The 25,129-nt window shown below is 35.3% G+C and overlaps 1 protein-coding gene across 5 annotated transcripts in view; it reads right to left on the reverse strand.

Moving 5' to 3' along the window:
* The window catches only part of LOC117985706 (homeotic protein antennapedia-like), a 292,055-nt gene that overhangs the window by 102,338 nt on the left and 164,588 nt on the right, over nt 1-25,129 (reverse strand). The gene's annotated exons all lie outside the window — the stretch shown is intronic.

The following is a 25,129-nucleotide window of genomic DNA, read 5'->3' on the forward strand; positions in this document are numbered from 1 at the left end:
GACCACACACCATGCAATACCTATTGGTTTTCAATATAGAAACGATCCATCACACCGTCTTAGCTCGACGGGGGGCGACTATATTAGACGTGTTTGCGCCTTAGCTTGGTATTATCCGGACGTAGGTATATGTACCAATTATATGTGCCATAATAAATCTGTACCAACATAATATTATATTAATAAATAAAGACCTAATATCACGTAAAAGAATCAACTGTAAAGATGACCATGACAATAAAGTAATAATTGAGATGTAGCTGCAGGATGATTACGTGCTAAAACGTTATCATCATCCAATTAAATTTATAAGTAGTTACCAACCAAAAATAAAGAATTAGTAACAAAAATAAAGAGTAAGTAAATAATGATATGTGAAAGGCTTTCTTTATTTATTATCTACTTAATTATACTTATGGGGCCACAGTTAGAACTACTACGTGAGAACAACCACTTTAATCTGACCTTTAATAGCCAATTAAAAATTGGGCAAGCTTGTGTAATGAATTGAAGTTGTAGGTGTAAAATTTATTGCCATCGACAACTTGAGCGATAAACATTTAAAAATACATCCTGCATTAGATATTTGGAGGACAAATCTGTACTTGCGTCATTTACTTGTTTAATTGAGACAGAATTTTCAGAATAATATTTAGGTATATGAAGTTAATAATAGTAGATTAATTTTTATGTGGAAGGAATTTCCTTATTAATGTTGAATTGCTGCGTTCTAATAACTTGTTATCATTGGACGAATATGTATAGCTTCTTTCAATTCATTCATATTATGATGTCACCATGATTCATTCTGTCCGGTGATAAAATTAATGCAATAACAGATGGAAAAATTTATAAGGATTCCATTACCAAAAATTTCAAACTAAACACCAGAAAATTTTAGAGAAATATGTGTTTACATTTTACTGGTAAAAGCAATCACCTTTAGACATTCTAAAGTTTTTGCTTTAAATGTCTTTAAAATACCTCTTAACAAAAATAGTGGTAAGTAGTACATAGATTTAAATTAGAATTTAGTTAATATACCTATAGTAGAGCGGAGCGGTAGTCTTACAGATGCTCTCACGTCATAGAATCAAGAAAGCGGTAAATATTCATTGTCTACGTAAATTCAAAAAGAATCGTGTTCCGTGGTTTACTGCGTCGTAAATAATTTCAGAATTGCATTAAAGTAACAAAACGGAATTGTACAACAATCCCGTCGTAATTGCTTATTATCTTATTCATTATGAGTATTGTTTTGTCTATGGGTAAAAACGAAAAATGTGGAATTAGACTGCGTGTAGCAAAATTTTCGACAAAAAAATTCTGCACTCTATTCGGGTAACAAAACATCTTATACCAATAGCAATAGAGTCGGTAACGAATGAAATTTTAACGTTGTTTCCATAATTTGTGAATCCCCGCTGCTTTTAGGAGACTAACGGCAAGATGATGCGGTCGAACATTTCGAGTTTTAAAGTAAGAATTAATTATGCTCTTAGTAGTGCTATTGTATTTAACAATCTTTGGGACTGTTTGGACATTTTGCGTAACTTTAAACAATGTTGTTCAGGCATGTGGTGTGCAGTTTTAGAATATGTGTTTTTTTGGTCTTGTTTAAATAAACAGGTGTCTACTTCTTATTCTTACAGTAATGACTAATAAATAAAAGCAAACAGACTTTGGTTTTTGTACCTGTATCTAAGTTCACTGTCTTTGACTATAATTTTTCGTGTACCGTTGTCTTATATAAATTACGGAGAAATTACAGTTTTAGTTTAAAATTAGATGAAAAAATGGGATAACGAGCTATAGAGACGTCACTCAGTCAGACTTTTATGGCCTTATTTAAACCATTTGAAGCCATTTTCTTGAACCATGTAGGTACGTACCTACTGCTCAAGTAAGCTTGACCTTCTTTCATTTAACCCTAAGCTGTTATATTAAATCGACACTGAAAATTCCAATGAGGAAGTTTCAGGGACAGCTTCAATAAAATTTTCATAGATGTCTCTTGAATATTTCGCATAGGTCGCCACGAAAGAGGAAAATAATACCTATATCTATATGATCTATGCTTTAATGTTTAGGTAGTGTCAATCAATGACATAGATGAAGAGTAAGAGCTAGCGTGCACTGCAATTTTCCTTACGTTTCTTCCCCACAAAATCTGTGAACTACGAGTATAGGTATAATAGAAGTAGATAATTAATTAACTTCGCATCCGATTTAAATTAAAAAATTTAAAGCATAATTAGGTATATGATAGAGATACTATAGGTATTATTTTTCGTCTTTAGCGGTGGTAACATATTCAGCGCCATCTATGAAAATTTTCTCGAACGTTGCCTGGAAACCTCCTCATTAAGTTTGTTAAAATCCGTTCGGCTCGGTTCGGTTCGGTTCTTTTAGAAAAGGCGCGACAACAATCTAACAGAGTGAATAGACACAATAAACTTTATGATCGCGTTGATGAGGTGTGAGATTCGTTAATGCCATGACCGAGCATAGAGTAGGTAGGTACTTACGTTTAGACATTTTATTTATAAAAATTAGTGGCTTTTGAATTAATATTTAGATATCCGCATAAATGTGCGAAGACGTAAGTATAATTACAGCTGACGTATTCGCAGATACGGAATGCAGTAATGTACTGGTAATATAGTGTATCTAGAAACTAGAGGTGGTGGAGTTATAGAAAAAATACCTAATATCTCAAATGTCAAAATGTGACATTGAGTGATTTGTAGCTAAGCTCCGCCTGTCCCGTGTTTCAAACATCACCGCTCGGGGCAGACAGCTGAGCTCTAAGCCTTAGGACGCGAGCGAGCTGCATACACCGATCCCGCTCGCACTTCTAATAACCGTATATCTCCATTTCGCACATAGGTTAAGACTATCCCATTCTATAAACGGCACTACTATTACATGGCATACTACTTACCTGAGAGCTTTTGTGTAAAAGTTGAACGCTTTTTACTGTTGCAGTTTGTTTCTAAAAGGATTTTGTGAGGAGAGCATTGCACAAGGGATTTTGTGCTATTGTATTGCATCGTAATACAAACTTTCTAAAATTTTTACTAACGGAGAAGGCAATTGTATGGGTATGTCATTTTATATTAACATAAATACACCAACGCACGAAATAAGGCATTGCCCTTTATTGTCATCCTTATACATTATCCTTATAAACGTAGCACTCATTTATTTAAAAAAAATGTAAAAGTCCTTAAACCTTTTAGTTTTAAACAAAACTTATTGTTATACTTACGAACCAAAATATTTCAAAGAACCACGCATCCATTACCTATTATAATTATTGTATAAATAATTACATGATGTTTACCTGAAACAGAAAATATTCAATTAAAAGAAGAAAATAATTAGAAATTAGCGATGCGTTTTTACAGTTTTACAATTCAATTTTTACTGTTACGTTTTTGACGGGTTAGTATTCAAATGAAGCGGCGTCATTGGATGACGCCAGTTAATTATAATGGTGGGTCAAGCTTACGATAAACATTCAAATGTATCATACGAGTACATTTAAAGTAGGTACTTAATTGCTTATTTAACATCTGGTTTTAATAAATGAGTGTCTATGAATCTTTTTTCTATGTTTGTGTTTGTATAAATATTTTGTATGTAGGCACGTAGGTAGGTACCACAGGTAAGTACATACTTACCTACGTAGATATTTTTATGCCTAAGTTGAAAATAAATATACTTAAAGTATGTTAACAGTAGTAATTTACGACTCTAACGCGTTTAAGGTCTATAAATTAGGTATGATGTTTATTGGGGTCTCAATAATGACGTATTGTTTCGCTATTGGGAGTGTTTGCTACGCTATATAGAATGTTTCAATATAAGGGTAACAATTAAGGGAATTGCATTCGCTAATGACAGTTGCCGTTTCACCTTGAAACTAGCAATTTTTGTTTTGGCGTTTGGTTTTGGCGCAATTTATTGACATTTGATCAGCTGATACTAATTACTAACACGCACTTTTAGTACTTTAACGTACTAGGGTAAAAGACTCCAGTAAATGAACGAATACGAAACCTCGAAAAAATCGGTGTACATACATTTAAAAAAACGGGCCGAATTGAGAACCATCTCCTTTTTGGAAGTTGGTTACTAAATGCGAAAGTGTATCTGTCTGTCTGCTAAGGCTAATTTTTAACCCGTAAAATTAGAGAGTTCCCACGGGATTTTCAAAAAGCCTAAATCCACGCCCACGAAATCGCGGGCATCATTTAGTATTTTTTTATTATTTTGTGTATCTATATTATAGTCATAAATTATTTAATAATCAAAAAGAGCAAAAATAATGCGCGGTATTAATTATTGTTATACTTATATTTTTTTATTTAACAGGAAAACTTACAGCTAATTGGAAAAGTAAATTGATAAGAACAGAAGAAAATTGAAGCTGATGACAAGTTTCACAAATAGAATTTATATAAGACTAGCTTATGCTCGCGACTACGTCCGCGTAGACAACATAAATTTCAAACACCTATTTCACCCCCTTAGGAGTTGAATTTTCAAAAAATCCTTTCTTAGCGGATGCCTACGTCGTAGATAGATAGAAATACTTTATTGCACACAAAAAATATTACATAACATGACAAAGAAACTAAAACGAAAAAAGATTGTATGCAAAGGCGGCCTTATTGCTCACAGCAATCTACCAGGCAACCTTTGGTGAAAGGAGAAACTAGGTGTGTTGGATAGTACTTACACGCAATACAGAAAAATGAAGTAGTATAAAACAATATAATATAATTAATTAATAAGTACATAACTATTTCAGTAATACATACATAACTATCATACATATACATATCTATTATAAATATCAATATATATACAATCCATAATAGTAATATATATATATATATATATATATATATATATATATATTACTCGACTACGACGACGATAGGTATATACCTATCGTCGTCGTAGTCGTAATAGCTATCAGCATGCCAAATTTCAGCCCGATCCGTCCATTAGTTTGAGCTGTGCATTGATAGATCAGTCAGTCAGTCAGTCAGTCAGTCAGTCACGTTTTCCTTCTATATATTAAAGATCAAAAAACAAAAAAAAACTCGACTGAGGGAGAGAGAGAATAGAGGCAAAAGTAGTAAATGTTTGTCGTATACCGTCAATTGTAACACCTACAGTTGACGATTGATTTTTAAAAAACCTAATTCTACGCGGACGAAGTCGCAGGCATCACCTAGTAGTTTATAAGTCACTTAGGACCTTTGTAAACAGCGTCATACTTACTCATAGGCGAGCAAAATCCGACACGATTTTATTCCGAACGTAGAGGGCTGGCAAAAAACCCGACATTTCTTGTCGGCGCCAACACAAAATCGGTTTTAGTCAAGCGTGCATCATATAAAATGTTCTGCCACTGGAACATCCGATTAAAATCCGGGCCCGACAACCGACAAGTGGGAACCGACTCTTACGGAAAAAACGGAACCCTTATAGATTCGTCATGTCTGTCTGTCTATCCGTCCGTATGTCACAGCCACTTTTTTACGAAACTATAGGAGCTATACTGTTGAAACTTGGTAAGTAGACGTATGCTGTGAACCGCACTAAGATTTTCACACAAAAATAGAAAAAAACAGTAAATTTTGGGGGTAAATGCTTAGAACTGAAACTGAATAATTTTTTTTCATCAAACCCATACGTGTGGGGTATCTATGGATAGGTCTTTAGAAATGAAATTGAAGTTTCTAATATAATTTTTTTCCAAACTGAATAGTATGCGCGACACTTCCAAAGTGGTAAAATGTGTGTGTGTGTGTGTGTGTGTGTCCCTGTTACTTCTAAAATACTAGAATGATAAAACAAAAAAAAAATATGATGATATTACAATGAAAGTTTGCTTTCACCGAAAATTGGTTTGAACGAGATCTAGTAAGTAGTTTTTGATTTATCGTGCAAAATGTCGATAAAATACGATTGAAGTATGGAACCCTTAGTGCGCGAGTCTGATTCGCACTTGGCTGGTTTTTACGATTATGGTACGGAAACCCTTAAAAACTCTTATTCATAAAAATTTGTATCAGCTGGTTTAATTCCTGGTAGTTTTTATTTATAGTAAAAACCTGTGATTTGTTTATTCACTTGAGTCTTTTACCCTAGAACCTGATTAAACCGACCGCCCCATATCGAAACCCAGTAAATGACATTTTTTGAAAAATCGTTATCTTATGTCATAATTCTTACTTCAATAGTATCTCCCATTATTGTAAGGAAAACAGCATTAAAATCTATACTTCCACATCCATATCTATACTCCATACCTACTTAATATTATAAATGCGAAAGTGTGTCTGTCTGTCTGTCTGTCCGTCCGTCTGTCTGTCTGTCTGTCTGCTAGCCTTTCACGGCCCATCCGTTCAACCAATTTTGACGAAATTTGGTACAGCGATAGCTTGCATCCCGGGGAAGGACATAGGCTACTTTTTATCTCGGAAAATCAAAGAGTTCCCACAGGATTTTAAAAACCTAAATCCACGCAGACGAAGTCGCGGGCATCCTCTGGTTTTCCATATAACAGAAATTTTGATACCTCTAAAGTCTAAACCTACAGTACGCGACAGGTTGTAAAAATGGTAATCGGGGAGGGAACGCCTCGTATACCCGCACAGCTCCTGCGGTAACCCGGTGCAGTCGTGCGCCTTATGACGTGCGGGTGTACGGCGCGTCTCCTTGCCTTATATCCCGATTACCCTCTCAACCTGTCGCAGGCTATATATAGTAAGTGCACCTTATACAATGAGAAAACCAATTCAAAGCCTAGTAAGTCGCTGTGACCATTTTAAAAACATAACCCATGATCTAAAATCCAAATCAAAACAGTAAAGACGTTTAATAATGCATTAAAAGTAAGAATAGGAAAGGCAATAAGCTCCATAGTACGCGAGATGAATGATGAGAAAATGACAGATGGAAATCGGGGTATAAGGCCCGCACACCCGCACAGCCCCCACGCTAACCCGGTGCGTGATAGCGCGGGTGACATCCCCACCCCGATTGCCATCTCGACCTGTCACGTACTATAGGTACATGTTAAATGTTTGCAATGAAAATACTTTGCATACAATAATGTTTTTTCTGCATTATTTAACAAAGTCTAACTACTAGAAAATCTACTGAAAATACTTAGTCTTAAAATAAAATAAATTAAATTATCTCCCTGCGATCTCGTCTGATGTCGTTTACAGGGTTTGGATTTTAGGCAGCCGAAATGTCACTGTTGACGCTATCAGAAGACCTAAAGCTTACGCTAGAACACAGAACTGTCATAATTCGTGTTCACTTAACCTAACGTCTCTCAGAGGGCTGAGAGGCAATAAATCTTTTTCTTATAATCCATACTAATAGTATAAATGCGAAAGTGTGTCTGTCTGTCTGTCTGCTAGCTTTTCACGGCCCAACAGTTTAACCGATTTTGATGAAATTTAGTACAGAGTCAGCTTATATCCCAGAGAAGGCTACTTAGGCTACTTTTTATCTCGCAAGAGTTCCCAGGGGATTTTAAAAAACCCAAATCCACGCGGACGAAGTCGCGGGCATCATCTAGTTTTAAATATCATTTTAATTTGAAATAGCCTTAATAATTATTATTAAGGCTTCAAGTTAACAGGTTATGCCAGATGCTTTCAAATTTTTTTTTTTCAAAATTTAAGAAGAAGAAGAAAGGCATAATCATCATCATCATCATCATCATCATCATCAACCGACAGACGTCCACTGTTGGACATAGGTCTCTAATAAGGTCTTCCTCATGGCACAGTCTTTCACCGCCTGAATCGAGCGGCTCCCTGTGACTCGTTTGATTCGTCTGTCCACCTAGAGGAGGTCTTCTAACGCTGCGCTTTCAGGTGCGAGGTCGCCATTCCAGTACCTTGGGAATTGGGATCGTATTTTGTAAATATATATTGGCTTTTCGAATTACGAGCGCTCATTGCCACTTGAAATGAAATGAAATTAAATGAAATGAAATTCAAATATGGATCTGACACATAGGTATAATACTTACTTAGAAAATATTACTGTCTGTCAACATAATCTATGACAACCTCACAACTAGTACGTAATACTACGATAATTTTAAAATAAATTTGAGTAGTGAGCAGGCTTCATTTTGAGATAAATAAATCCCTATTTTATTATTCAACCATTACCAGTACATATAAACACAACTTTCATTCAAAAATAATAAGTTTATAGCGTAATTTTACGAAGAAATGGTGGCGCGCAGCTCCACCCGCCATGACAGCCAAAAGGCTACTGACAGGATTTAGCGCCTGCAAGAAAATGAATAATTTCCGTTCGTTTTAGATTATTTAAGAAATGAAAAACATTTAGTTTAAAACCAATAATTTAAAATAATAAGATAACCTAAACATATTGTTTTGTGATGGTTTGAATTTAACACGTTTAGCCGTTAAAGAAAAAAACAACAAAACAAGTTGATCATAGCAATGTTTTCAACATCAATTCTTCAAAAAACGGGATAATTTGAACAAATGTGATATAGGTCATTATGATCTTCACAAATTGAAGTTTTTTATTACATGTATTTAATAGCTATTAATGCTTTAGGAAAGAAAATCTTTTTCTTCAAATTTACAGCATTTTCGCGATTTGACACTTCCTTTCCCCTTAAAGCAAACAAACCTTAGCAATTTCTACGCTTTAAGGAGTTTTTTGTTAAATAGAAGTTCGCAATATAGAGTTTACATTGTACTTATAATAATTTATGGCAAAACTATAACTAGGTATGAGGTAATCACAAGTTTGCACATGAGTCGTTATGTAAAATATTTTCCCAAATAAATTAATCAAGCAGATGTTGAGTGCAGTGAATATGTCGCCTGAGTATAAGATATAAATAGGTTCACTTTAAGTGGCAAACGTGCCGACGACGCGGGCCCTTCGCTCTTCTGATAAGATCACATTAGGGGCCCCCAGGAAAAAATACCGACCGCTACTGGTATTCGTCATATTGACTATTATTTGGCCGAGGGACTTTGTTTGTACATCTAGTTATCTCTTTGTAAGCTTCGCTTACTATTTAAGTAAGTTTGAAGCAATGGAAATAATGACTTCGAATAAAACGTGAACTAAAATAAGTACAGCGAAATCAAAAGCTTTGATTAGGCGGGTATCTTTAAACAACCAAGACCACCTTAAAACAAGAGTGAATAGGCATCTTCTAGGTAAACGCGTCCCATCTTAGGCCGCATCATCGCTTTCCATCACGTGTGATTGTGGTCAAGCGTTTGCCTATAATGAAGAAAAATAGAAAAAGGTATCACCGGCTTGTGCCAACTTTATTTCCCACGAATCTGTATATTAAGTATTTAAGTTTATTTAAAATAGAATTGTATGTTGTTATGATTAATAAATTATCTGTATATTTAAATAGATACAATTACGTAGGTTGAAACATGAACATATCAAATTATTTACGGAATAACATTAACTTTAAATCTACCTTCTTTATGGTAAAAAATCTATTATTTGCATAAGGTTGATCGTGATCACACATCTATCAGCAAGGGCTGCCACATGCACCTTATTTTATTTCGTAGGCAATTTTTTTGTGCCTAGTGGGATTTTATTTCTCATCGAAAGAAATTTGATAGAAATCAAGTGTTTAAACACTTTAGCGTTAAATGGACCTTATTTTAAAGCTCAATTCATCCTTAAATTATTATACTACTATTAGTACGCTTCAAACGGAAACCTTGTGAAATTAAAATCGGGGATGTTGAATTTTTCATTTTAAATCAAAAGCCTTTAGGTTTATTTTAATCTGTAGTTATTACTTATAACCTACTTCGGTGTTCGACTTCTATCAAAGTTAGTGAGATATAAAATCTCATATCTACTATGCACACTGTGCCTACTCAGAATCACCGTCACACATGACTTGATCGGTGTGTGGCAAACGCAGATGAAATGCTGAATGAACTGTGTTCGCTGCTAGATGTGTTATCCGCTTTAATGTTCTTAATGAAACAAAAATATGATACTAAATTGCGCGAACAAATTAATCGTGTAGGTGATCAGGACAAAATATTTTTATCTCCTCAATTGATCAGACATTTCAGACAGCTCATGGAGGTACTTAGTGCATTCGTTTTGATCAAGATAGTACTTATTACACTTACCTAAGTGATGTAAATACACTAATTATATCCAAACGAACTGCAAGTTTACAAGAGAGAAAATTAAAAATAATTAATTTAGTTTTTTATATTAATTCAGTTTATTATAATTTCTGTTAATGGTGTTGTGTGGGAACAGTAATCTTTGAGAACTTTGAAACGCAAATATAAGAGGCTGCAACGGCAGTTTTATTGCAACTCTTTAAAAATGATTTATTTACGGAGATTTTATTACCGCATTATTCTAATGAAACTTAGAGTGTATACCGTACGTGCTTATATCTGATACAAAAGAATTGGAATAAGCTGTTTGAGAATTTTGGTTATAAGTACCTACTTTATATAGTATAGAGAGAGCCAGCGCGTGCCAGACCTTCATTATTTTATAAAAGCTGAAAGTTTCTCTGCGTATTGTCCCCAACACTGGGAGGAACATTTGTTTGGATCGAGGTGGCTTTAGAAGATAACAGGTAATAAAGGTGTAAAAATGCAATTCTTTTATACCTATTTAAAAGAACTAGACTTTATACTTTGATGTTAGATTTTTTTCACCTTTATTACCTGTTATCTCCGAAAGCTACCATGATCCAAACTTCATAGTCGCTTATCGTTCCTCCCTATATTGGGGACAATACGCAGATAAACTTTCAGCTTTTATAAAATAACGAAGGTCGGGCACGCACTGGCTCTTAGTCTATTACCTACGGGTTTTAACTTGCTATGTAGATTCAAGAAGTCAGCCTCTCGTATAGATACAATCCAGAAGTAGGTACATATTATAAAAGAAAAACCAGATTAAAAGCCTTTGAAAGTTTTCTCTGTAGGTAGGTACCTACCATAGACTTCACTAAGAATTTATTTTTTAGAAATTCTATTCTAGCTAAACTCAGTAGGGTAGGTATTTCTAGTAGTAGGTACTAGGTACCTAAAGAAGAAAAATCCTACTATTACACGTGGAGGTTGGCAAAGTGGGTGGGCGGGTGGTGCAAACTCCACGTGGCGTAGACATTTTTCTAGCTAATAATGGCAAAGTATCAACCTGCTTACCCAATACCCACTGAGTTTGTTAGTAAAAATTATTGTTCTATAACATTCAGTTGAGTGGTAACCTGCATGCCTGAGAGTTCTCCATAATGTTCTCAAAGGTGTGTGAACTCTGCCAATCTGCACTTGGCCTGCGTGGCAGACTATGGCCTAATCCCTTCTCATTCTGAGAAGAGACCCGTGCTCAGTAGACGGCCGACAATGGATTAATGATTATGATAATGACGTAACCTAAAATTAAATTACTTGTTAATTTTTTAGGTATTTATTTATTTTTAACGTCCTAAGAGATGTTTGGAATTTGTAGAAATTATTTATATGAGAAGCTACTTTATCGAGATCCTTAAAGACGTATCCGTTACTTATAACTATAATGTTATAATGCAGAAGTAACTGATATAAAGATAAAAGCTATATAAATTTTAAAAAATAAGTAGCAAAATTAAATGTCCGGTAAACAGATACAAAGGCCAAAGATAAGAGTAAGTTGTGTGGAGTAATTAAATTGCTAATGTGAAGAGTCAGTATTTAATAAGTAAGTGATCGCTGCAATGATATTATGTTTATGACCGCCCACTTCCTATCTTTGGCTTAAGTAAGCAGGGAGCACCTGTTTATAATCAAACTTCTGCATACTGAATCACTTATATTTATGTACTTAAAGATTACCGCTTGTTAGGTGAACGCACACGTAAAGGTATGTTTTCGCACCGTACGTGCTACCTACATAATTGTAGCCTTAGTACGAGTTATGCCCATCTCGACAAAGTCAATAGATTTCGAGTAAACACAAACTATCGCATCAGATAAAATACTCCTAAACCACCTTGTTTTAAAGCTTCTTCCACACTTCTAAAGCCTGCGCCGCAGAAACTTTGAGGAATAAAAATCGGTAGAATGACTTTAAAAGAAACCCACTTAAAAATGGTTTTAGGTTGTAGTGTTTTGATACTCAAAATCTATTGTATTTATCCAAATATGCAAACTTATGCAAAAGATAATAATATACTTATAATTAATAATGCAATAGTTAGCAATTTTGAGATTAATTCAGTGGGGTGATTCGCTAACTCGGTGTTCAACACTGAATAATAGCCACTGAGCTCATTGGACATTTATTTTTAAGTCATTTCCAAGTTTTTCCAAGAAAAAATATATTTATATCACTCAGTGAAGCAGCAACGTAGAACTAACCAATATCAAGTGAGCTCGGTGGCTATCATTCAGTGTTGAACACTGGGCATACACCAAATTCAGGGACGACTACGCTAACAGTGAATAAGGTAGGTACACCTACACAGTCTAAGCTAACTTAAAAATGTTAATTACAAAATCTACTAACAAATATATAAATAAGTAACACAAAATATGGTCAAGTTTTGATACGATTTAAAATCTTAATATGTACCTAAATAATTCAAAAATGTGTAGGTACATCAATAAGGCACATTTTGCAAGATTTCAGGACTACCATTGCGTGAGACGCGTAAGCGTTACGGTGCGGAAAATTAATATGCGATCAACTTTATCTAGGTATATTATTTCGTAGGATATACTTAAATTTAAAAAATACAAAGAAAGGAAATGTAAAAGATAGTAAAAATAAGAATTATTATCTTATATTTACATTTCCATTTAAATCAACTTTCTTTTTGTAGTGTAAAAAGAGCTTTTTACGTAGAAAGCGTTGAGCGGAAGCGACGTGACGGACGGAAATTTGTTTTATATGTAATCGTGGACAGGACATGTGAGCGAAGTAATATTAAAAATAAACTAACTTAAAGCCATCTGGTAAAACTTATACCTATTGCATTATCCTTATCTACTTAAGTTTTTTTTCACGGCAATATTATTGTTATTTATTTACCTAACGTTATTCTAGGACAAAAACAATTTTTCGGATTATATACCTACTACGCCAATGGTAAGTTAGGTAACTTAGGTATGTAAGCTTTGATATAAAGTTTTTACTAAAAAAACCAATGTCCAATCCACGATTTAGTCCTTGAGATAATATTAGGTATATTGTGCAACTGATTACAATAGATCTAATATTTTAATGCCCGTATAAAGCTCTTCAAAAGTTGAAACATTTACATAGTAATGTTAAAAAATTAAACAGAAGAGAAATCTACTACCAAAGACCTATCTAAGAAAAAATACATAGCTTTCGTTTGTATTTTGTACCATATTAATAGCAATGGTGACACCTCAAAATCAGTACAAAATACTCTCTAATAGCGGATTCTCATCACAAACCGTTCGATTCAGAGGTCTAACCTGTAGGCGTTAAATCCACTAATACATTTCAGGCCCGGTGTCGACATCGCGCAAAAATCAGAGCGAACTACCGCCCCGCATAGTAATCAGGCATTATTTATACAGAGCTTTTGCTCACTTTTAGCTCGCTTTTGCAAGTTATAACTTGATAACAAAAATATTATAAAACTCCAGATAGGGAAGCTCATAGATAAAGCTCAATATTATTGTATTTTAAAGTGAAGACAAAATATATTCGTACGCTTGTGTGTGTGATACATACCTGCCTACACATAGCGACACAGACTGCTCGGATAGGGATACGTAATACCAGGTTATTAGGATTGAGATAGAGTAAATCCGAAAAAAATTGGTAATATAGGTGCTTATCGAAAAAGTTTTCCATTGTTGATGTTTTTCTTCCTGTGTATGCACTATGCAGTCACTTCTCCAACTCGACTTTGAGCAGATGAGTAGGTATATCGAAGTACACTAGTTGATGTTAAGTTAGAAATTAATATACTACTTAAATAATACTGAATTATAATAAAAGGTAAGGAAGAAAATTTGAAAGCTGAAACAACCAAGACATCGACATATAGTTGCGGCCCAAAGCTTTGCTTCTGTCTCGATAAAACGTAAACTAATTGCGATTTCATGTTGATAAACAATCCTGTGTGATATTGATTACTATCAGCGGGGGTGATATTAATAGCTGCAAAAAGCAGCATTAACGCGTCGCTGATCACTTATATGGCTCTGAAATCCGGTCTGGAGGTGGTCATGCGTCGAGCAAAAACTTACGACGGCATTTTGAAGCGACCTAGAGTGGACTGTATGGAGATTACAAACATTCGCACCGCATTCTACTAAGTATAGATAATTAATTGTTGTAACAATGTAACTTGTAATGTAGTTATGAGGTCTTGCCTATCGTATGATGTTATTTTACATAAATACTAAAGTGGACATCCAATTTGTCCATCCGAATAACCCAAATCCATCCGAATTTGTCTTCACTTTATAAAACACGATCAGGAGTTTTATCTTTGGGTAAAGCCGCTTCAAAATTTCTCACAACGTGACGGCCGAATGTCGCGAGTTTTGTCGCGTCAGTCGCACACTTCTGTTGTATGAATGACGGAAAATGACCTTGTAAGTAGAAGTTAACTCTTAGTCTTGATGCATTATATTAGAAGTTCAAATAACGAATTACGTTATCAAAATAACGAATTAAATAGAAAAATAAATAATTTGATTTAAGAAATGTTTAACAGTTCAAATTATCTCAATGTATTACACTATTAAATTGATCGGGCATGTTAATATAAAGGCAGGCGTTATGATTTCATTTAAAAGAGAATTTATAAAGACATTAACCGGATGAGCTACATAAATATCATCATAAACGTCTTGATTGCTACACAGCATCCATACTTTAGATGATGAATAGATAGATTATTTCATTATAATTAAGGCTGTTAACACACTAAAGAAGTTTATGATAACGACATAATACACTATTATGTTTAAATAGAATAGAATGATTTTTTATTCAAATAAACTTTTACAAGTGGCTGATTCAATAACGATTTAAAAAACACTGAATCTGCCACTAATTCGGAATGCCTTTCATATCGAAAAGAATCAGCAAGAAACTTGGTAGTTGTTCTTTTCAAATATTTACTTTACAATATTAGAGTCTTGCGTCTTGCAGGAACGAGCTACGAGTCAAAGTCACGTTATTTTATCATTTACATTCGATTATGTACCTAATATGGTTTTTTCAGGAGCATATACTTTAATTAAACATACACATAAACTCCTGAAAAATGAAATAATAGGTATAGCTATACAAACACGTTGACTAAGTTTTGCACTGACGGATACTGCACGATAGGAAAGCTTCGTAGAAAGCTTAGGGCGGCGTTAAAAGCCATTAGAGAACGTCGATCAGGCACTGCATCTAAACCTTTCCACCTTTCTTACCTGTCTTCCGCTACACATACCTACCTAGGTAACAAGTTGATTAATACACCTACTTTCTACATTATGATAGGATCTACTAGCACTCCATTATTATTAACTAGATGATGCCCGCGACTTCGTTCGCGTGGATTTAGGTTTTTTGAAATCCCGTGGGAACTCTTTGATTTTCCGGGATAAAAAGTAGCCTATATCCTTCCCCGGGATGCAAGCTATCTCTGTACCAAACTTCGTCAAAATCTGTTGAACGGATGGCCCGTGAAAAGCTAGCAGACAGACAGACAGACAGACAGACGGACAGACAGACAGACAGACACATTTTTGCATTTGTAATATTAGTATGGATAACAAACACACATTATGCAAATAAAGAATTTCTATTTCTATAATAATAAATAATTCGAGGTAACATTTAATTACACAAGGAACTTTCTGTTCGCTAATTTGCTATTAGCCGCCAAAACGTGCAGTATGTAATATGCACCCTCTCCCACTGCTAAATAAGCAGGAAAAGTAAGCCACCAAGCAAGCAAGACGCACCATCACCACACAACACCACACAAATCCTCTAAAACTTCACTCCAACGAGACGTTTAGGTATATCTAAAAATCCACATTTTATTTTATTTTTATTTTTCTGTTCATGTTCTGTTTCTTCATCTGTTTAATTTAAAGAAGGTTTAGATAGGTTCGCAGCGATATCGAACAGTTGTAATGGATACAATAATCCGATACATAACATCACTCGTGAATGCAGCGTATAGGTAGGTAAGTACCTGAGCTGATAAGCACCTACGCTCCGCATACTCCAGTGTGATAGGAGCCTTAAAATAGTCGGCGTGCCCTACAACAAGAATCTCTGTAGTTGCAGTCACGCGATGTAGGAAGACACGAAACTGTTGTCTACAAAGATGTGCTTGATACGAGTTGGCTTTGCTTAATTGGCTCCTCTATACTATCTTCTATGTTTGTACATATAGATGTACCCAGATGGAATTCGATGTTTCTTTGCTTTATAGCAACTTTGTAGATCTCTCCCTACTTAGATATGAGAATAGCATGTTTGTTTCGATTTCGTCGTGCTTTAAAGTAAAGTTGGAATTTCTCAAAATTATTTCTTAGTACCTAAAGGTCTAAGTTATAAAGAGAATCACCATGCAAAATCTTAAATTTCTAGATCTCGTGGTTCGAGCCGAAAATAGGTAGGTACGTTAATTAGATACAGCTTTGCAATGCGAGTAATTTAAATTAAATCTTAAATTATTAAATTAAATCTCAACCTCATCGAGACCACCGCAGCGTGGTTTTATTAAAAAACCGACCAAGTGCGAGTCGGACTCGCGCACGAAGGGTTCCGTACCATTATCTATAAAAACGAGCAAAAAAATCACGTTTGTTGTATGGGAGAAATTATTAAATAAATATTTATTTTATTCTGTTTTTTAGTATTTGTTATTGTAGCGACAACAGAAATACATCATCTGTGAAAATTTCAACCGTCTAACTATCACGGTTCATGAGATACAGCCTAGTGTCAGACAGATGGACAGCCAGACGGACGGAGAGTGGAGTCTTAGTAATAGGGTCCCGTTTTAGCCTGTGAATAAGTACAGAACCCTGATCTTATTTCTGCATGAAAAAGTCGTTGGCGCTACTAGTACCTAGGTATCTGGGAAGAATAAAAGTTATCTTACAAATAGAGCTAACAAATTACTACAAAAAATCGTAATAAATCTCATATTGTAATAGCCTTATCAACAAAATGCTTAATCTTGACAAATTACTTACCAGAGAAACCTTTAAAAATACCAAGTGACTTGCCAAGTTATTTTAATTAGGTTAGTATTTTAGGTAGGTTTTGATTGAGGATATTAAACGTGATCGAATGACTCACTGACTCCATTTTAAAGTCGTTATAGGAGTGGCCTTGCGCAAAATGCGAAAAATGAAACTGTTTTAATATGACGATTGACGAACTAGGTACCTACCTATCTTATTTTGTTGAGGAAACCATGAGCTTTAATTTTTCGTTCTTTTTTATTGTTAAAACGTGGATTGTATAGCCAGCTTTTAAACAATTTTGATTAAGAAGAAGAAAGGCAACTGTTTACAAGTAGAGTAGGTATAGGACCAAATGGTTAGAAACTGGATTGAAGTTTGATTACAAAATAATGAAAAAATGTGTGGTTAGACCACAGAAAAGGTGAGATCTGGGCTGTTCATATTACAATAAGTAATAAAAAAATTAAAGTAATTAATGAGTATACCTACCTAATTTAATAAAAAATAACCCTGAAATGTTAAGTTATATTATTCAAAAGAATCATTTAACACTTCTGTGGACACGTTTATTGGCAAAAAAGTAACCATTGTTTAGCCATAAATCAGTGTGTTAAAAACGAATGCAGCGATTCCCTTCGAGTGTGTTACGAGGTGCTCGTAAAATTCGCCTTTACGACTCACTTACGAGCCCAACAAGCAATTCTCACAACCCGTACTACTAACCTAATTGGTGTAATGAAATTATAGTAGCAATAAACTGAGAGCCGGTAACCGATACCCTTGTTTCTTCTGTACAAGATTTAATTAAAAAATCTTTTATTCAAGCTTGTTTCACAGCAAAATATGTTTCTTTTACTATGGAATTAATAGTCATAAATGCAGTATTTTTGTACAAATATAAATTCATCGTTTTACTCTATGCATCAAGTAAACTAATTATCGTCTCTTCATCTGCATAACATAACAAAATACCTAAGTACGTACCTAATGCAATTGCTTGATTTTAGAAAATCCTTAAATTATAAAATGTGATATTAAATCCGGTTTTGATTAGTTTTCACATTTGATCCTACACTCTGTATTTTTTTTGTTAAATTTTTCTTTATTTTACTATTTATAATCAGTAAGTTACCTATATTCAAAAAAAATTGTTGCCTATTAATTACTATTAGCCTTACTCTAAAGGTGAGCAGCTCTCCTTCTACATTCGATAGATTTATAATCGCTCCAAGGTAACGACGTCACTTTGTCAGCTATTTTTACTAAACTTTTTTTAAGTTCCAGACTTTCCGGTTTTAACGGCACCGTTTTGAATTGACGATTTTATAACTTAGATTTCCATCGAATAAAGTAATTAGATACCTAGTTTTATTATGTTATTTGGATGCTTGTAGAATAATTAATTATTAAGTAGGTAGTTCGCTATACCCATTGATATTTACATTTGTAAAATATCATTCTAAGTTTCCTTAATTAAATTTTTGTTACAGTATAACTAAGCATGTTTTCAAACAATCTTTAAAACAAATTATATGTGAGTAAAGTGAACAAACTACAGTTCTAAAAAGCTTTAAATTATGCAGTGTTATAGCGCAATAAAAGAGTAAAAATTAATTGCTTTCTTCTTGTGATTTTTGGTCTGATATCAAAAAGGTTATAAAGTAAAAATAATTCATTATTTCCGCTAATATTTCCGTTTTATAAAACACGTGACTTGGGACTTGGGATTGGTAAGGTTGGTGGATGGTAAGTAAGGTTTTTTTTTTTTTTTCCGTTCGGGGAGGAGGAAAATCCTCATGGATGCCTCCGGCATGCCCGACTCCAACACCTACCTACGGACTCCAACACCTACCTACCTACCTGGCCTACGGACTAAAAACCTCCTCCCCCCCTCCGCTCTATCTTTCAGGTAAAACCTTTGCATTGCATCTGAAAGATGGCTGTCTTTACAGTTTAGGCTTTATCTTTTTTCTGCCTATCCCATTCATCCGAGATTCTTCTTTTAATAATAGCACGCAACATTTCAGTGCATGCATTCCACTGTGATTCGCTTAAGAGCATACGAGGGACAAGATTTGTAGGCGTTATTGATTCGCCTTCTCCCTGGGCTTCTTTTCTTTTGTGCTCGAACTCCACACACTGAAATATTGCGTGCTCTGGCGTGTCTTCTGCACCGCAATACGAGCATGAGTCACTGGGCGCTTTCCCAATAGCATGGAGGTAGGTATTAAACACACCATGGCCATAAAGTGCTTGAGTTATAAACTTATCCACTTCTCCGTGTTTCCTTCCTATCCAGAGCTTTACGTTGGGGATAAGTTTTCTCGTCCACTGTCCTTTTCCTCCCTTTTCCCACTCCGTCTGCCACTCTTCCATTGTACGGTTTCGCTCTTCTTCTGGTGTCCTTTGGTCTTCACTGTTGTACATTCTTGTACGTTCCCTCGCCAATCTTTTGATAGGTATCAGGCCAGCTATTACCAACACCGCGTCCAGCGATATAGTTCTGTACGCACCGCAGATTCGTATAGCCATCTGCCTTTGTACCTTGCACAGCATATGTTTGTATTTAGCGCAATTCAGTACTCTACCCCATACCGGGACTGCATATAGCATTACAGAGTGGGAAACTGAAGCTAATACTCTCCTTTTGCTAGCCCTGGGGCCTCCTTGTTTAGGCATTAAGTGGCTCAGTGCCATTGTAAGCCGATCTGCCTTCTCCGATAGGTACTTCCTCAGCATGCTTGCAGAAAGTTAGGCTTTTATCAAACCATACGCCAAGGTATTTTAATTTATCTAATAAGGTAAGTAAGGTTAGGAACTAATTAAGCTTCTATTAGATACAATGTGATTACTAATTACATTTCCACATCCATGAACAGGACTTCCTTTCACAGGACAGCTTTCTAGCAGCCCAAACACAATCAGTGTGACAGAGCTTTCTCCAGGCTTTCGCAACGCTTTTTCAATGCAAAAATTGCGAAAACGCTTTATCGCAGAGATTCTGCTTGGGCTGCTGGTCCGTAGGTACACTTTTTTCAATTGCAATTTTCCGCTAGTGCAGTGTTCATATTTGCGCCGGCCGTGCAATATCACTTTCATGCTTTTGCATCGCTCACTGCCGTGCGTAAATTCAAAATGCCTGATTCTGGCGTACACCAGTGTTTTAATTACTCGTTTTGGGAATGATTTATTTCACACTCAGACGCAAATGGCACTAGCTGTTGGTGATATCAATGTTTCCGTAGCTTTTAAACAGTTTGTATAAACGAGTTGAGGTTTTAACATTATGTTTTTTCTTTATGACCTACCAATCTAAATAGATGACCTAGAAGAAAAACCTTGATAAATCACGTTTAGGTAAACTGTCGTAAGCTTCACATAGGTGCACAACTAGCTGATCTGCCCAGCTTCGCTTGAGTGTAATTTGATTTTTATATATACCTACCTAAGTAATCATATATAGGCATAATTTATAGAGCCTAATGGTTGACGTTGCTTTACCTAGCCAAAGTCAAACTGATAATACGCTGCTCGAATTTTATTGAAAAAAATATATAAGTATGGTATTAGCCATTTTTCTTCACTAGCATTTTTTCGCTACTGAAATACTTCGACCGAGTCTAATTAAGACCCTAGGGGCTTACGCGAAGCTGCCTACTTATCGTTCGCTCAAATATAAAATCCGTTTAAAATAATTATTTTGTCATTCTTATTAAGTTAACGAATACGCAGTTTGGTAACGCCGAAGCGGAAATTGAACGGGAAATTAAAAATTAGATGGTACCTACCTACAAGACTCAAGAACGAGGTCATGGCTCGAGACTTGTCGGTTGCTACATAACATGTATGGAGGCTGAAATCTATAGAACGTACTTTGGGTTTACTCAGAAGTCAGAACTTACTGAGAGTTAAAATGATTCAGTTTCATTTATGTAAGAGACAAATCTGTCTCATTTTAACTTTACGGAAAGTCTGAGCAAAGTCCATACCTAAGCACTACGGTCTATAGATCTAAGTCTCAGTTGCTTGTAGATGCTTAGATCTTATAACGAAAATTAGGTGAGTAGGTACCTACTTCAGCTGTTGTTCGTTCATACACGGTACACACACTGAAGCGTGAACGCACACACACTCATCCACGATCCCACACGTGCGTATCCCACCACATTCATCGACACTCACACACACACACACACACACACACACACACACCCACGTAGTATGCAAATATATTTAACTATTTTCTCAGTATTTAAAACACTGGAATCTTATGATAGCTCCATTGAGATTCAAAAACAGTTGGGCAAGAAGAAGTCAAAACTAATATTTAGTAAGTATAGTAATAATTTTTTTGCTTCACAAACCGAACTCTTTCTAATTTTTTTTCAATAGGTACCTAGATTACTATTAAGAAATATCATTTTACCAGCGATGTAATTAATGATATTTGGTATATAAACTTCTACCTGTTAGACTGGTATTGAAATTCATTAGGTATAAGGTAATATGCTGTCTATTGAATTTAATAGCCTTGTTTATATTTTAATATCGGATTAATGTTTAATTGAATTTGATAATAAATTAAAAATAGATCAAATCTTTAATGGGATTTTAACCTTCGCTTATTCTAATTTATAACGGAAACTCGGTGATTAACATTTTATGAGGAGTTCCGTTATAAAGAACATCTTTTTGGTTTGTATGCAATAAAAAGTTGGCATACGGCTATAAATAGTAGGGAATACCTATTAATAAGAGAGGATTTATTTTGTTGCACTGATTAGCAAAAACAAACATTACGATTTGGGGCGATTCTTTTAAAAGGTAACGTGCTTGGCTTTAAATAAGTAGCAATGAAAAGGTTAACTCCGAAAAAGTAGTTTAGCAGTAGGTACCTATAGTACGTGACAGATTGAAAGGGCCATTGGGGAGGGAACGCCCTGCACACTCGCACAGCCCCCGCACTGACCCGGTGCGAGCGAGTGCGGGTGTGCGGTGCGTCCCCCCGCCTCATACATTGCCATCTCAACTTGTCGCGGACAATACGTACCACAACTAGTAGATTCATAATGTTGCCCATGCTAGAAGCCAACACTTAGATTATAATTATAAAGAAACAAAAAGCCATCGATTCTAAAATTGGCACAATAATAATATAGGTACGTAATAATTACATACATACATAATTGATGTATCCAACACAAGTTTATTTCAATAGGCCTAAAACGCAAGTAAGAATGTCATCATCAACCGATAGATCTCCACTGCTGGACATTAGGTCTCTTGTAGGTTTTGCGCCGCCAGAATCCAGCGGTTCCTGTGACTCGTTTGTCGACAAATCTACGCTTTTCGGTACGAGGTCGCTATTCTAGCACATTGAACTCCAACTTCTATGTGTTCTTGTAACTATGGGTTACTATGGGAAACTAGCGGGTGGTTACGCTTATCAAATTGACAATACCACTCGCTTTCACTTGCCACCCTTACGACAATTTATTACAAACATCAACACAATATCTTGTAAGAAAAAAGTTAGTAAGAAAAAATCTTGCGCAAGCTCATTCACGGTAAACTTTTTGTTACCTTTTCAGAGACATTGGATAACAAAGCCTCATATTAACGGTGCAACGGTGCCTCTCGCGTCTTCTATAAAAACTAGGCTAGCTTCATTTCCTTTGTGATTTCCTCAACAATGACCGAATATGATTTAGTGCCTTTTTGTTCCGTATGCAAAACGCGTTCCGTCTCTTGGTTTTTTAGCGCGTCAAAACGCTGCAATAAGCACGCTTTGGTCACTTTGTGGGGTAAAAAAGAAATTGTTTCAACGAAAACTGTAATGCAAGTTTTTTAATTATCTCAGTGCGTATTCTTGAAGCTATGTTGGAAAAGAACACCCGCAGAGTGTTGTTCTGGTAAGTAAAAAATGCTAGACATGTGTACTTACCTATAACTTTTTAGCTTCTTAATGCTTTAAAATAAGGGATGTTTATTTAGTTATAGCCAATGATATTGTGTAAAAAATCTGTTGTTATAGGGGCATAAGCTGGGACAAACGCTGAAAAGAAGAATAAAAACTAATATAAGTATTTTACTTATAGCTACCTAGCAATGCATATTATAACCGTTGACGTTGGGGACGTTGGGGTTCCGAGGTTCTAGAATGGCGACCTCACATCGGAAAGCACAGCTTTGGGAAACCCCCACTGGGACCTAGTGACTAGGTGGACAGACAATATCAGACGAGTCGCAGTGAGCCGCTGGAATCAGGCGGCGCAATACTGTGACGTGTGGATTTCCCTACGAGACCTATGTCCAGCAGTGGACATCTACCGGTTGATAATGATGATAATGATAATAGAGATGTTCAATTTTTTTGTATGCACTGAGTAGTTTTATAATACGGACGGACGGATGTATTAACGGGACACTAGAGTAAGTAAATATTTTAATTTTATTTATCATCAAGCTCAGATAAGATTTTGTAATGAAAATTCCCATACGCTTAGAAGCGTCCCTAATGCAACATTAAGCTGCAAATTAGGTAATGTATATGTGAGAATGTTTACATTGACGTTGTTAGGTTTTTGTTTACGGATACAGTTAACTTATTCATGCCCAATAAATGAACTTATACCTACCTAATCGCTTTTATATAATATTGTCATAGAAAAAAAGAATCTGCATTCCGAATCGGCGGTGGTAGAGTCCTCACATCTTAAGTAGCACAAGTTGACTGACGTGAAATAAAGATAATTTCTGTACCTAATATTTCCATTCCAAATTCCAATAGGTATCTATTTTTCGTCAGCTGATTTAAAAGATTCACAAATCTAATAAAATACTCTACATATCTATTGTATAGAACTTTTAGAAGAAACGCTTAAGCGATGCTTTTACATGTCCTCGGAGGCCGGAGCTTAAGACCCAAATATCAGCTCTATTAACTACGCTTATACTTTTAGGCCGACGCATACAGACGGATAGTATTGAAGTCAAGTCTTTTTGATAATTATCTAAACTCAGCCTTATTCACTTTGACATACCGCTGAAATCAAAACCAACATGATAGCTGCAAGATGAGGAGCAGACGCGCCTTGTTTATTGTGCACTGCCGCCTGCCGCCGTTAGGTATGTCAAAGAAAATAAACCTTAGTTTAATTTGTTGTCAAGAAAGACTCTGCTCTGCTATAAGTGTGTGTTGAACCTTAAAGTTTCATAATTCATTTGGTTATTATTAGTTAACAGTAAAAACGTCCTATGTTTCTGAGAGAAGAAATTGACATTTTCTACATGGAAACACTTACCTACCTAGTTATTCTGAACAAGTATACTGAATAATATTCGCATAGAAATATGATATGGTAGATAATAGTCCTGAAATCCATAGTCCACTCATCATAGCACTGAAATTGTTTACATAAGTCATATTAATACGTAGATAATACGAGTTTTCGGTGAACAAAACATTGTGACCTGCATGCCTGAGAGCTATCCATAATGTTCTCAAAAGTGTGTCAAGTCTGCCAATCTGCGACCTTGACTACGGCCAACCCTTCATATACCTACCTACTGAGAGGAGACCTGTGCTCTGTAGTAAGCCGGCTTGATCATGATGAATAGAGTTTTCAGTAGGTACCTAACTATAATGGGATAGGTACCTACTTATTTTATGAGCGTCTATGGAAGAAAGCTCATAGCAAAACAAAGTTTAAACGAAAAGCTTTATGGCTTGTAGAGTAGGTATTTGACTTAGAATTAACGGAATGTGTATTAAATTATGATCGTTAGTATAAAGTAGATAATGGGCATATGCATTGTATTTGTGTATGAACTGTATAAACAAAAAT

This window comes from Maniola hyperantus, chromosome 10, assembly GCF_902806685.2.
Source record: "Maniola hyperantus chromosome 10, iAphHyp1.2, whole genome shotgun sequence".
Lineage (NCBI taxonomy): Eukaryota > Metazoa > Arthropoda > Insecta > Lepidoptera > Nymphalidae > Maniola > Maniola hyperantus.